Source organism: Cyprinus carpio, chromosome B7, assembly GCF_018340385.1.
Source record: "Cyprinus carpio isolate SPL01 chromosome B7, ASM1834038v1, whole genome shotgun sequence".
NCBI classification, from domain to species: Eukaryota; Metazoa; Chordata; class Actinopteri; order Cypriniformes; family Cyprinidae; genus Cyprinus; species Cyprinus carpio.
In genome coordinates, this window is record NC_056603.1 from 7,201,577 (window position 1) to 7,216,920 (window position 15,344).

Genomic DNA, 15,344 nt, shown 5'->3' on the forward strand with positions numbered 1-15,344 from the left:
ACGCTATTGATCGCTTTCAGTCACGTGACCGGCTCGAAGCATCCATAGAACTGCAGCACAAGCCTCTCAGTTTTTCATCTGTTTTACAGCCGCAAATATTTACATCATCTCTCATTAAAACATAATAAAACAAAATGCAAGTTTTGGCCATTTGCAATCCATATTAAGCACCCGCAGCAATATTTCAATCATTAAACAGTGCGACAAGCATTGTAAAAACACTTAAAGTGCTTTAATATATTTAAAACAGTAATATTAAAAGATCAAATTCAGTAACCACTATATTAATTATGCATAGTTTACATAGGCAATCAGTTGAGGTTATTGCTGTCTGTATAATAATTGTAATGGCTACAAACACTATAGTATTTATGGTAGTCCTGTTTGGTAGGGTGAGTACGGTAGTTTCTAGCCTACGTGTCCTTTATGAATGGGATGGCATTAGCTTTGGAGTAATGGCAGGTGCATGCTGATTGCCAGATGAGTGGTGGTGATTTCTTGCTTGGAGACTGCAGTGATGGTTTGTGCCAGCTTGGGAAAACAGTTGTCGTAGCGGTTGTTAGGTATGTGACAATGTTGGATGTAATACTTTTTAAAAGTGTGATATTGTGTATAATCATGTGCATTTAAATGTTTTGTGCAGATGGCAATGATGGTTTGTGCCAGAGTTGGAAAACTCTTGTCTAGCTGGTACTAGGTATGTGATATATATGGTTGAAGTGTATGTTTGTTTTATATTGTGCTGTATTGGAATGTGTATTTTTGTATTCATGTTATTTGATGTATGGCGTTTTTAAAAATGATTTTGAATGTTTTAGCACACTAAGGAGGGTGTCTTTCTGGCTCTGTTTTAGGAGCTGGCCTGTGTCACTGTTTTGAATTACTGTTTTGGTCTGGTGTAAAGTATTGCACATTTACACGTGAGATATTGGGGGTTGTTGAACCCTTATGGTATCAACTTGCTACCAGCTAAGCCTATTTGTGTTTTAGAACTTTTGATGAGTTGTTAATAAATTTCGGTTACCTGGATGATTAAGTGGAGAAATTTATTGCTTGACATTGATAGGCTTTACAGTTTGGCGTCACGAACAGGATCTTTTATTTGGTAGCAAGTTGATGTAGAGTAAGGTGAGGTTTCAAAACAGTGACATAGGCTGAAGAGTCGAGGAGTGTGGAACAAGAGACTTTAGTGAAACTGCTTTGGATATAAAGACTGTTGTTGTATGACTAACTACCAAACGATGGAGCAAGAGCTTGCTGCGTTGCGGGAAAGACTGGATAAGGAAAAAGCAGCGATGGATGAACTTAAACAACAGAATGAAGCATTGACTGCCCAGTTACAACAAGTAACAACAACAGATCCTATGGAAACTTCACATTCCCCTTCCGATGTAGGCCAGGCTTATTCAGCAGCCTCACCGGCCTCCACAAGTAAAGTTACGACATCTGTTGAAGTGATTTATATGCCTAAAGATAAAAAGATGGTAATATTTTCTGGTGATCCAGGTACTATCTCCTATTATGATTGGATTGACGAAGTGCAGAACTCTATGAATTATCGACAATATAGAGAAAGAGAACAGGCAGCATTTCTGTATGATCATTTGGAGGGGGGAGCTAAACAGGAGATAAGATATAGCACACCTGAGGTACGCAGGAGCCCTACATTGATTCTAGAGGTTTTAAAGGAGGCGTATGGCCTTACTATCCCTATTCTCTGACTGCTTCTCAAAAGCGTTTTTTTGACAGAAAACAGAAGGCAGGTGAGGGGTTGCGGGAATTTTCTCATTCACTGTTATCTTTGGCAGGGGATATAAATCGTTGTAATGGAGGAGTGGAGTTGTGTGGGGAGCAGACAATAAGAAATCAGTTCGCAGAGAACGTAAGAGACCCCTCACTTCGTCGAGAATTAAAACGATTAATTAGACAAGACCCAAATATAAAATTCTCAGCATTGCGGAGAGAATCTATGCTGTTTTGGGAAGAAGATAATGTGCCTGATAGAGCTTCCTACAATTTAGCACCAGAAGATGCAGCAGTTGAATGCTCTGGTATTACTACAACAAATAAGTCCGTTAACCCTGATTCTTTTCTTCTGGAACTTAGAGATGCAATGAGGAAGTAGGAGGAGAAATTAGAGGGGCTTGCACAGCAGGTAGCACGACTTCAAGTTTCTGAAGGGAGGCGTGGGCGTAGGTCAAGACAGGAACCCAGGTATGATTCAGCAGGAAGACCTATTTGTTTTAGATGTCAGGGAGTAGGGCATATTGCACGTTTTTGTTCAAATGTCAATACTGTCGGTGACGATGGTCGCCAGTTAACCCCATCTGAGGTTGCTAGGGGGACAGTTGTCCAAACTACTATGCAACAGGGAAACGAATTCCCTCTGTAGTTAAGAGCCAGACTACGGGAAGGGAACAGTTGTGCTCAGGTGATTTCACCCATTCGTGGGAAAAAGTATTCCATGCACTTACAGGACCTACTCCAGTTATGGATGTGTATATGGGGGGAGTATGTGTTCCATCTATGATAGATACAGGCTCTATGGTCACCATCATAACTGAGAGTTTTTTTAAGTAACATTTTGAGTGCAAAGGGGAGGATGTTCTAAAAGAATGTGGGTGGTTGTCTTTAAAAGCAGCAAATGGCCTTTCTATACCGTATTTGGGTTATTTGGAAGTTGATGTTAAACGGACCCCATTACAAAACTGAAGAGAAAAACTGTTCCAGGATTGGTGGGCATGAATATAATAAAAGATTGCAGTGAAATTTTGTCTGATCCCTTTAATGTAATGTCACCTGGACAATGTGCTCAAGTGTACCAGGGCTTTGCAAAAGTGATGGCCCCTTCACCTGTACTGGTACCTGCAGGTTCTATGTGTTTGGTTCCTGCTACAGGTTTCCAGAACACTCATGGTTCAGATTATATCGCTTTGGTGGAAGGGTTAGAGGTAGATGAAGGGATTTTACCTGGGTCCCTAATGGTATCTCCAGGTTTGGTGAAGGTGCAGGGCGGCCAGTTAGCTGTTCCTATTGTAAATGCTGGTGCTTTAGATATCAATTTGGCCCCTCATACACGCCTGGCACGCTTGCATGTAGCTGAGGTAGTAGCAGGAGGTTGAAAGTCTATTCCATTTCAGAATATATGTCCTGGGGAGGTTCAGGTTTCATTAGGTTCCGAAGAGGCTTTGGTTTTGAGTCAAGAGGCTGGATCTAGCTTTACACATGATTTTCAATTGGAATGCCCTTTTCTGGAACATCAGCAGATAGTTTAGGTTAAAGCATTACTGAATAATTATGCTGATGTGTTTGCTTTTAGTGATAATGATTTTGGGCGCACCTCAATTATACAGCATGAGATACCAGTCACTGATGATGTCCCAGTTCGTCAGCGTTATTGCCGTCTTCCACCAAGCCAATATGAAGAGGTGAAGGATCATATTAGACAGCTTTTGGAGCAAGGTATTATTAGTGAGAGCTGTAGTCCGTATTCCTCACCTTTGGTTATTGTTAAGAAAAAAAATGGCAATATGCGGATGTGTGTTGACTACCGACAGTTAAATTTAAAGACAAGAAAAGATGCATATCCACTCCCTAGGATAGAGGAGTCACTTGATGCGCTTAGCGGGGCCCAGTAGTTTTCAACCTTGGACCTAGCTAGTGGTTATAATCAAGTGGAGGTTGCTGAGAAGGACAGACAAAAGACTGCTTTTTGTACACCATTTGGTCTGTATCAGTTTAATCGTATGCCTTTTGGGCTTTGCAACGCACCCGGAACATTTCAGCGACTTATGGAGAGAATTTTAGGTGATCAGCACTTTCAGTCTTTGCTTCTCTATTTAGATGATGTGGTTGTGTTCTCGTCATCTTTTGAACAACATCTTAGTCGTCTTAGGTTAGTTCTTTCACGTTTTAGGGAGTGTGGCCTAAAAGTGAAATGGAGTAAATGTTCGCTTTTTCAGCGCCAAGTGTCCTATTTGGGACATGTGATATCTGCTGAGGGGGTTGCAACAGATCCTGAGAAAACCCGGGTAGTAGCCCAATGGCCACGACCAGGTACAGTAACAGAACTTAGATCTTTTTTGGGTTTTGCCGGATATTACAGGCGATTTGTGAAAATTTTTTTCTCAGCTGGCAGCACCCCTGCATGCCCTTGCTGCATTGGCTACACCAAAGGCAGGTAAATCAAAGACCACTAGAGTGCCACTTGGTGAACTGTGGGGTTCTGAGTGTGAATCGGCTTTACAGGTATTAAAAGAGAAGCTAGTTACTGCCCCGGTACTTGGCTATGCATATTTTACAAAGCCCTTCTTTTTGGAAATTGATGCTAGCCATCATGGGTTGGGAGCAATATTGTCCCAAGAAGGGAAATATGGAAGAAGACCGATTGCATATGCAAGTCGTGGGTTAAGGCCATCCGAGCGGAACATGGAGAATTATTGTGCCATGAAGCTAGAGCTGTTGGCATTAAAATGGGCAGTCACAGATAAGTTTCGTGACTATTTGTTAGGTCACAAATTTATAGTGTTTACGGATAATAATCCGTTGAGCCATCTGCAGACTGCCAAGTTTGGTGCCATTGAGCAGAGGTGGGTTTCAGAGCTGGCTAGATTTGATTTTGAAATTCATTATAGGCCAGGGCGTCAAAATGTGGGGGCGGATGCATTGTCACGACAAAACCAGTTAATAGCTAAACCTGCATTTGAGGGGAGTATTTTTAATCAAACTCCAGAGAAGGGTCATACAATGATGGTTAATGAGCAGACAACCACATGTAGCTTCCCTGTGTTTTCACACGCAGTTTGGGCAGCTCAACAGCAGGCCGACCCCATTATTGCAAGGTTTCATGTGTATTGGAGTCAGAAAGTAAAACCTGGTAGATTAGCGAGGGCTAAAGAGGATGTTAAGGTCTTGGAACTTTTTCAGCAATGGGAGAAGTTGGTAGAGGAGGAAGGAGTCTTGTATCGCCAATTTGTGGATACTAAACAAGGCCAGATTAAACAGGTGCTCCTACCCCAGAGTCTGAAGGAGGAAGTCCTTCGTGGGTTACATGACGAACATGGGCATCAGGGTGTAGAACGCACTTTTAAGCTGGTCAGAGCTAGATGTTATTGGCCAGGAATGTTTCAAGATATTGAAACTTATTGTAAGCAATGCGAGCGATGTATTGTGGCAAAAGCCCCAGTGCCAAAGTAAGTAACCGAAACAGGTAGTTTGTTAGCTAGAAGACCCTTTGAAGTGGTAGCTATGGATTTCACTGTTCTAGAACCTTCTAGTGATGGTAAGGAGAATGTCTTGATTTTCACTGATGTGTTTTCAAAATTTGTGGTTGCGGTACCTACCCGGGACCAAAAGGCAGTGACCGTGACAAAATCCCTTGTTAGGGAGTGGATTCACAAGTATTGGGTCCCCCAACGAATTCATTGGGATCAGGGGAGAAGTTTTGAGGCAGAGGTTGTCCGAAACTTGTGTAAAATTTATGGGATTAAGCAGAGTCGAACTATCCCCTATCATCCTCAGGGCAATGGTCAATGCGAGAGGTTCAATCGAACCCTGCATAATTTAAGAACTCTCTCACCATTGAAGAAAAGAAGATGGGTTGAATATTTACCAGAGGTTGTTTTTGCTTATAATACAACAGAACATGCAAGTACTGGTTATAGCCCATATTTTTTGGTTTTTGGACAGTCGCCAAAGTTACCAGTTGACATTTTGTTTGGGGTAAGTCAGTCAGATTTTATAGAGACGGTTGATGAGTGGGTGGTGGGGCATCAGGAGCGATTTAAAGAGGCTTATCAAAAAGCAAGGGGGCAGATGGAATATGCTGCTGAAGTTAGGAATAGATATATTGGTCCTCCTTCACTACAGAGTTCTTTGCAGGTGGGTCAATTGGTTTATCGTAGGAACCACAATTTTTTAGGAAGGCATAAGATTCAGGATTTGTGGATGCCTACGCCCTTCAAAGTGATAGCTCAGCCAGATGACACTAAAGCGGTGTTTACAGTTGCTCCTGTGGATGAATCTTGCCCACCAAAGAATGTTCATAGAACCGAATTGAGGCCGTGTGGTCCAGGGGTAGTAGGGGCGGTTCATCAGGATGTTCAGAGTTATAGTGAGGTAGTCTCTGATAGTGATTCGGATGAAGCATGGGTTGTTAGGGAAGAGGCCCCAACTGAATCCTTGCTGAGGGTGGGAAATCAATCAGGACCAGAGTTATGTAGTGAATCAGATGTTGATTCAGTGGAGCAAGTTGGTTCAGAAGAATCTCGAATGTTTGAAGTCACTCAAGTACCACCAGTTCAATTGCGGCAGTCTAGTAGGCCAACAGCAGGGAGGCATTCTAACCCATTTAATCTACCCAGATCTGTTGTGTCTAGTATACAAGATAGTGGGGTTTTAGAGTAGACCATTGTTTATAAAGGACACTGGGCTTTTGACATAATATGGAAAAGTGTGGGGATTGTAGTTTTAAGTAGGTGGTTAATAAAGGAAATTATAAGATCATCGGGACGATGATCAGTGGTGGGGGCGGTGAATGTAATGGCTACAAACACTATAGTATTTATGGTAGTCCTGTTTGGTAGGGTGAGTACGGTAGTTTCTAGCCTACGTGTCCTTTATGAATGGGATGGCATTAGCTTTGGAGTAATGGCAGGTGCATGCTGATTGCCAGATGAGTGGTGGTGTGATTTCTTGCTTGGAGACTGCAGTGATGGTTTGTGCCAGCTTGGGGAAAACAGTTGTCGTAGCTGTTGTTAGGTATGTGACAATGTTGGATGTAATACTTTTTAAAAGTGTGATATTGTGTATAATCATGTGCATTTAAATGTTTTGTGCAGATGGCAATGATGGTTTGTGCCAGAGTTGGAAAACTCTTGTCTAGCTGGTACTAGGTATGTGATATATATGGTTGAAGTGTATGTTTGTTTTATATTGTGCTGTATTGGAATGTGTATTTTTGTATTCATGTTATTTGATGTATGGCGTTTTTAAAAATGATTTTGAATGTTTTAGCACAATAAGGAGGGTGTCTTTCTGGCTCTGTTTTAGGAGCTGGCCTGTGTCACTGTTTTGAATTACTGTTTTGGTCTGGTGTAAAGTATTGCACATTTACACGTGAGATATTGGGGGTTGTTGAACCCTTTTGGTATCAACTTGCTACCACCTAAGCCTATTTGTGTTTTAGAACTTTTGATGAGTTGTTAATAAATTTCTGTTACCTGGATGATTAAGTAGAGAAATGTATTGCTTGACATTGATAGGCTTTACATAATCAATATGTTATCAGCCATAAAGTGTCCCAATATAAGTAAAAAATACTGTCTGATTGAACTCATATATGTGAGTCAGTGTTGCAAGTCAGTTTTATTTTTTATATATTACAATGTATTTGAGACTGTACACAGCAATGCAATACTTTCAACAATAACCCATGAGCACTGACTACTACTACTACTACTACTACAACTACTACTAATACAGTTGAGTTTGAACAATATTTTATGTACAGTAGTGTACTGGTATACTGTAAACAGAAACATGAGTTCTAGGCATGAATCAAATGTACGGTGGTTCCTCCTCGTAGTCCATAGCAGCTCACTGTCTTGTTCACATCCAGACAGTTTCCTGAAAATAAATAAGGTTAGCAATTAATGATTTGCAGGCCAGCTCATGGAACTACATAAAGGTTGTTAGTTGTTGCTTTTGTGGTTCACATTTCCATGTCAATACATTTCATGACTCATTACAAATGACATGGTGTGCATCAGGTCAACATCAAGCAATGAATGAATTACTGTGCGTTCACACCGCCGGCGTCGAGAGCGTCAAAAATCGCTCTGGCCGCCCTGCTCACAACGCTGCAGAAAGATTCGTGAGCGCTCTGACGCTCTGACGTAGATCGAATGCTTATCGTGTATTTAAAGTGGCCGCAAAGCAAACAAGCTTGTTGATCTTGTGCAGACTGACCACAATGAGTGTAACGTTATAAGTTAACCTCATTAAATATTGTTGTGGACGAAGTATTAAGATCCTTTACCTAATAATGTATAAAGCACTGTAAAAATACTCTGATGCAAGTAAAAGTCCTGCATTAAAAATGTTACTTAAGTAAATATAATCAAGTATAAACATTACTTAATGTACGTATAATCAAGGATTTTTTTAAAAGTAAACTGGGACTACTGTAGCCTAGTATTATTTATTATATCATTAGATTATTATTCTTATATCGTTGCTGCACATCAGCAACTCACCAGAAACATGAACAATTTCAGACACCTTGGTCCACGTATCATTTTTAATTAATTTTTTTATGTCCCTGTACGCAAACAGGGACACATCATAGATTACTGCAAACCCGCCACAGCAATAATCAACCTTTTGTTTTGAGAACTAATGTGGTTGGAGCTGCGTTCTCTATCCTCTCAAGCGGTGGACTTCTACGTTCTGATTGGTTGCTGCCCAACCGCGTCATAGCTCATTACCATAGAGTTAACCTGATTTCAACTCTCCTCGATGCTCTCAATGTCCAAGTTGTTCCGCACCGCTGCTTGTTGCTGCTCGATGCCGGCTCACATTGAAAATGAATGACTTCCGGCCACTTTGACGCTCTCGACGCTGGCGGTGTGAACGCACAGTTAGAGATCGACCGATATGGGTTTTTCTATAGCCGATGCCGATGCCGATGTTTAGAGGTCAGGGTCAGCCGATGGCCGATATGTGCTGCCGATTTTTAGGGCTGATAACTTGAAGTTTTCCCCCTCATTTGCATGCTAAAATGTCACACTAATAATAAGTGGATGCACAACATTTCTAAACTTATCATTTATTGAGCACTGACTTGAACCATCTCTCGAATCTTAATTTTGTGCACTGCACGGTATTACACATAAAAAAAAAAAAAATCTAAAGTTAACCAAACAAATCAATAAACTGACCAAGTATTAAATATATAAAACAGGTAATATATATATATATATATATATATATATATATATATATATTTAAAAAGTCAATCATTTACATAAAAGTTTTAGAGCATTTATCAAGCAGAATTTTTCAAGTTTGTTGGAACATAAATGTAAACTTAAATATACATTTTAAATAAAAATAAATAAAATTTTATAAATAAAAATCAATTAAACTGAAAAATATAAAAAATAATATATATAAAAAATAAATAATAGTAGTGCTGCAAACACACTAGCAACCAGCAACATTTGTGTTTGGTATAAATGACACAGAACATCTAAAGTGCATTCTAACTTCAAACTTACATCGCAGTCTGTTCATTATTAAGATTAAGTACAGTCAACCAAACATATAAAAGGTTACACTGGTCAGTTTAAATAGACCGAAGTATACCGGTCCACTCTGCTGTTATGCCAAGGACGTTTTTGCTCATGTGAGGATGATCTTTTCCGTCTAGTTTACATTAAAAAAATTTAAAATATTATAGTTTAACATTCAGATACATTGCGAATATGGAAACATTTGGATATGTGCAGAACGAGACGTGAGCAACAACCTCTAGCCAAACCCGCGCTCGCTCGTCCTCACTGTAAATGCCGGAATTTTTAAAACAAATAGGCCTACCGGAATGCAAAAATTCAAAATCGAACATTTTGCAGAACAGGATCAAATAAAGTACTGGTCATTAATACTCGCATAAAATGTTTAATGTGAAAAAAGCGGTTCAGCGGCTGACTGCGCAGCACAGCCACATGCGCCACAGTTACGTTTGGGGATAATTTTGTTTTTAATACTATAGTGTCATTTGAAAACATTGCAATTGCGTTTTTAAAATACAACAACGAGCACCACGAAACCATTTAAAGAGGCGCGTTCAGCGGTCTCCTTGACGAGAAACAGTCAAAGTAAAATGATCTCAAATGTACAACGCGCTCCCTTCATTTTATCAAATGATCATAATCATATTCATATTCATTTTACAGTCCTGCTACTAGCATTTTATTCAGACTAAAACCCCTTTAATTCGGGTGAGAAAGCTTTTTTTCCGAGTGGCTTTTGCACATAATAATACCGCTGCAGACGCATTTTGCAGCATTAAGCTTATTCATTGATTGTTAATTTAAACGATGATCGATCATGGAAATGATCAAATATTGACATCCCTAAATGCAAATGAGTTGGATGGAAACCTGGCTATTGTCTGCATCAAACCATGCTTCCGAACAAATGTCATTCACCGTTCTGTGCTGCTCCAGGACAGCTGTCTCTCCGTCATTGGTGGTTTTTTTGAGCGGGGCGGAGTAACGGAGCCCTCAATCACGCTGCAGTGTTTTGTGAGAACTGCCACCTACTCCACCTCATTTACAGAGTGAAATTCTCTGACTACCTTTATCTCCCAGGACTGTTGTTGAATCTTCCAAAAGTTTTGGCTTGGGGTCCTTCACATGCGGCAGCAGCACTTTCCACCGCACCTATAACACAGGGCTGCCTGCCGACGTGCCTGAATTTAAATCGGCGCTACTAAACACGGATATCGGCCGATGCCGATATATTAAAAAATTACAAATATCGGCCCGATATATCGGCCGACCGATATATCGGTCGACCTCTAGAATGAATGAATGCTTTGTTTACCTTAATAAACCAGTTTCATTTTCTCTGGTTTCTTCCCTGCCCGGTCACAGGCCTCCTTTAGTAAAACTGAGATGCTTTCCCTGGGAAACATGTCCACTTCCGTGGTTTTCCCAGCACATTTCACAATGATGTTGATCTTGTCCACTTCAGCAGTTTTATCAGCATCACTGAATGAGTTTGAGTTCTGTATCGGGATGTGTGGATGATCTAAAATAACAGAGCAAAACAATGATTAAATAACATTGATTTTTCTTGATTGGGAATTGATTTTATATGGTTAGAGTTATAAAGTAGATGTTTCATACCATAATGACCTGAATGTGCATTTACAGTGGTTTGTATAGGACTGCTAACCTCCTGGACCTCAGACTCCAATGTTTCAGCAGGTTTTGTGACTGGGATGTCACCTGAAAAGAGCAAGTTGTTTTATGTATTTAAAATACCCTGATGATTCGTGCACAGTAAGACGATGAGTACTAAGAAAGTAAAGAGTCAATCACAATTCCATGCTGACCAACTTCAATATTATATTAAAGTTTCAGACTGCAATAAATTATTGAACGATTTCATACACTACTATTCAAAATCAAAAGATCAAAAGGTGTTTATTATTGTCTCGTTCCTAGCTCTAGTCAAGGCACGTCTAGTTTTGTGCCTGATTGCCTGTCTTGCATTCTTTTGCCTAGCACTCTGGACTTTGTTCGCCTGGTCTCAGACCCACTTTTGATTACTCTTCACCTTGCCTCTTCTATTACTGTTTGCTGTGTATCGACTCGTGTCTGTTTCATGAGCACGCCTTTAAATAGAAGCATGCAGATGGATCCGCATGTCTCATGTCTCTGTCGCCCAGTTACATATGTACAAAACAACCACTAAATATAATGAGTTACAAGTGGATGAAATGGATAAGCTGGATGTTTATCTTACTTTCATTACAGCTCTCTGATGGCTCTGTCTGATTCTGATTGGCTGTTGAACTGCTGCTTGTCCCCCAGAAGAATGAGTAGACCTTCTCCACCTTTAAAGCACATTACCAGACAAAGTAATATTCATATGAATGAAAAGGGTTCTAATCTAGTATAAAACAGGTTCATCACATCTTATTAACAGCAGTATGCACTTATGGCAATATCTATGGACTTTTAAGGCAATCAGCTAACCTAGTTAGTTGTTTTCATTGTTGGCATTGTATTCAGAGTTAATATCAAAATGTTATTGAGAAGACGATAAATAAAAACTTTTAGTTGTCAATCTGCATGTATACATCGGTTGTACAAATTCTACACATTCCCGCAACTTGTGCATGCAACCCGTGTTTATTTTTCCTTATTATACTGTAATTGCTATAAGTTTGAAGATGTTTAAGTTATTTTCAATACTATTCACTATTAACTAGTTGCTTAGAAGCATGCATATTACTAGCATGTTGGCTGTTTATTAGTACTTATAAAGCACATATTAATGCCTTATTCTGCATGACTGTATTCAACAACTACCTTATTAATATCAATAAGCAGTTGTTAGGAGTTTATCGAGGGAAACTCTTAGTTAGGCTAATAGTTAATATGTGATCCCTAATCTAAAGTGTTATGACTTTTGTTCCTTCAGTATAGGTGTTATCTCTTTAAGTTTGTTTTATTTTGTAAGTAAAAGGTCAAATGTTGTCGGCGCCACTTCGCTTCATGTGCTCTTTACACTATCCTATTAAATTAAAGACCCAAAATAAATCTTAAAATAAAAAGGTCAAAAAGCTACCACTACATACTCTCAGCACTGTTTTACACATTTTACCATCGTTAAATCCAATACAATGAATACAGCAAATTTTCAAGATTCAATTGGAGTAACTTACCAGAGCAGTGAAATTGCTGGATACAATGTCCATGTCTTGTCAGCAGTTCCACACTTGGCTTTTAATGCTCACTGCTTTGCATCTGCTTTCTGAATATATGCACGCTGCTAACTTTTGCTTTCTTTCTTTGCACTTTCTCTTTAAGCAGCCAGCCCACTTGTTTTTCCTTGGAAAAAACCTAGTATTTTGTTCTAATAAAAAGTTATGTTAAGTTGCAGTTTCAGTTACAGTTAGGTTGTAACTGTAATCAAGTCATTTCCAAATAATGCAGCTTTTACAAATACACTGCCGTTCAAAAGTTTGGGATTAACAAGACTTGTAATGTTTTTTAAAAAAGAATCTCTTATGCTCATGAAGGCTGCATTTATCCTTATCCTTTAAAATAGAATTTATTTCTATTGTTTTTTTAATGTTGGCAACAGTTGTGCTGCCAAATTTTTTTTTTTTTTTTTTTTTTTTTTTTTTTGGAAACTGCAATACATTTTTCAGGATTCTTTGATGATTAAAAAGTTCAAAAGAACAACATTTATTCAAAATATAAATATTTTCTAACGATTTAAATCTTTACTATCACTTCTTATCAATTTAACACATCCTTGCTGAATAAAAAAAGATAGAATAAAAATGTACTGACCCCCCAAACTTTTGAACGGAAGTGTATATTGTTAGAAAAGATTTCTATTTTAAATAAATGCTGAACTTTTTATTCATCAAAGAATTCTGAAAAAAAAGTATCACAGGTTCCAAAAAAATATTAAGCAGTTTCCAGCACTGATAATAAATCAGCATATTAGAATGATTTCCGAAGATCATGTGACACTGGAGTAATGGTGCTAAAAATACAGCTTTGATTCACAGGAATAAATTAGATTTTAATGTACATTAAAATAGAAAAACATTATTTTACATCATAATTTTTGATCAGATAAATGCAGCCTTGATGAGAATAAGAAACATTAAAAATCGTTCTGATCCCAAACTTTTGGATGGTAGTGTATATTGTAATATTTTAAATACTTACAACATGTCACCATGATAAAGACGCCAATTTATTTAGGTAAATCCATAATTCCTGTTTCAGATGCTCTCGATGTGTGATATATACAGAGACGTCCTGCCACTCACACGCAGTTGCTAGATAACATGCATTTATACATGATTAAAATACAACAACAACTCCAAAACATTATTCAGACGGTTTAACTGGGAGGGCATGACATTCCTTTGGAAATCACCTGAGGTTTATCTGGGAAAACACCTCAGGGCCAGTTGCATGAATGTAGCCTTATGTAAAAAAAAGACTGTCCAAGCAGTCTTTAAGAACTAGACTGACCAAGCAGTTAGCCAAGGGTAATCTGTCTTGTTTTTCACATTCAAATAAGACCTATCTATATTTGTATGTAAATGACTTTAAAAAAAAGATGTGACCATTCTTAAAACAATTGATGACTCATTTGGAAGACTAAGCCTCTTATGCAACCACCGACAGGTTTTACTTTCACTTTTTTTGTGTGTGTGTGTGTGTGTGTGTGTTTTTAATAGCCTGTACAGTTGACTTCAGCACACTGTTAGCCTATATTGTCTAGTCAGTTCCTGGTTCCTCTATCTGGTTCACTGCCTGCTGCATATATAATCTACTGAATTCTTTAATAATCTGTGGTTTTAAAAAAAAAATGCTGTTTAGTTGTGGAGCTCAGGAGGTCTTGGACACTTGGCTGTCAGCCCGGCTTGCTCAGTTGGTAGAGCATAAAACTCTTAAACTCAGGGTTGTGGGCCCAAGCCCCATGTTGGGCATACAGTTTTCCAGTTTACATCAAACCCATTGTTGACATCCTATGAGCTGCAATGGACCAATACACGGATGAAAAGAGGCTGTGAGCGATAGACTTGCAGTCTTTAGGATATCACACACTGTATAAAAGTAGTTTTGTCTCTTGAAATTTCCATTTTCAGAAAGACGTTTTGACCAGTGAGTTGATTCTTCTTAAATGCTGCAATGCTATAACCAATCTTAACCCGTAGCCCTAATCCACACCCTTACTTTAACCGATGGGGGGTGAGATTTATGGTAATTTTGCAACTTAAACACATCTGATTAGACATTGGGTTAGAGAAATCAACATATAGCCTATGTCTGTTATTGGCTACATCGCTCAAGTCTGCAATAACACATTTTAAATAAAAACCTTTGCGCTCTCCACCGTGCAAACACAAATATACAGTGGATCTTTGCCAAATCTGTTACGTCAACATGCGATTACAGCTTTGATTTGTGGAGCTTAAGGTAAGTCAAGGCAGTATGCCTACCATTTATAGTGGAAATTATGTTCGGTTAAAAATGACTAAGCAATTTCCATGCTTAATTAGCTTTGAAATGGGAATTGATTAACAACTCATATTTATTCTGAAGGCAGACCATCTTTGTGTATCTGCGTCTAGAATATAGCCATCAGATCAGTGCATGCATCTTTGCTGCTGCCTTAGTGGTTTGTATCGTGTGCACTTGCACCAATACGGTGTTCTTCATCATTTTTTTATACTATGTGGTAGTTTATTGTTGTTTTACACAAAAAATACAGTTTATCGGTGACTGAAATTGAAGAAGTTTTGAGAACTATTTTGTACAACATTTGAAAGAACTGGTGAGGTGTATGCATTTGCTGTAACTTTTTGTAAAAAAATTTTCAACAGACTTTGCAGTAAACAGCAGTTGACTAAGACATTTGGATTTAAAAGAGCTCACCTTTACTAGATTATTTTCACTGTTAGGACAGATAACTTTTCTTTTTAGAACCGCTAAAAGCTCAATTGTCTTTGTATGTCTGGGCCTCAGGTATTTTGAGCAGAAGGAAAAAAAAAAGGTAATTACTACAGTATAGTACTA

General features: G+C 38.7%; 2 long non-coding RNA genes across 2 annotated transcripts; both read left to right on the forward strand.

The window, feature by feature from the left end:
* Positions 1-357: 357 nt before the first annotated feature.
* Positions 358-1,836, forward strand: LOC122137915. The gene is made up of 2 exons (XR_006155133.1): positions 358-697; positions 855-1,836. It is a non-coding gene; the product is annotated as an uncharacterized LOC122137915 (long non-coding RNA).
* A 4,894-nt stretch (positions 1,837-6,730) lies between these two features.
* LOC122137916 lies at positions 6,731-7,278 on the forward strand. Its single transcript, XR_006155134.1, has 3 exons — positions 6,731-6,759; positions 6,840-6,893; positions 7,051-7,278. It is a non-coding gene; the product is annotated as an uncharacterized LOC122137916 (long non-coding RNA).
* The last annotated feature ends 8,066 nt before the right edge of the window (positions 7,279-15,344 follow it).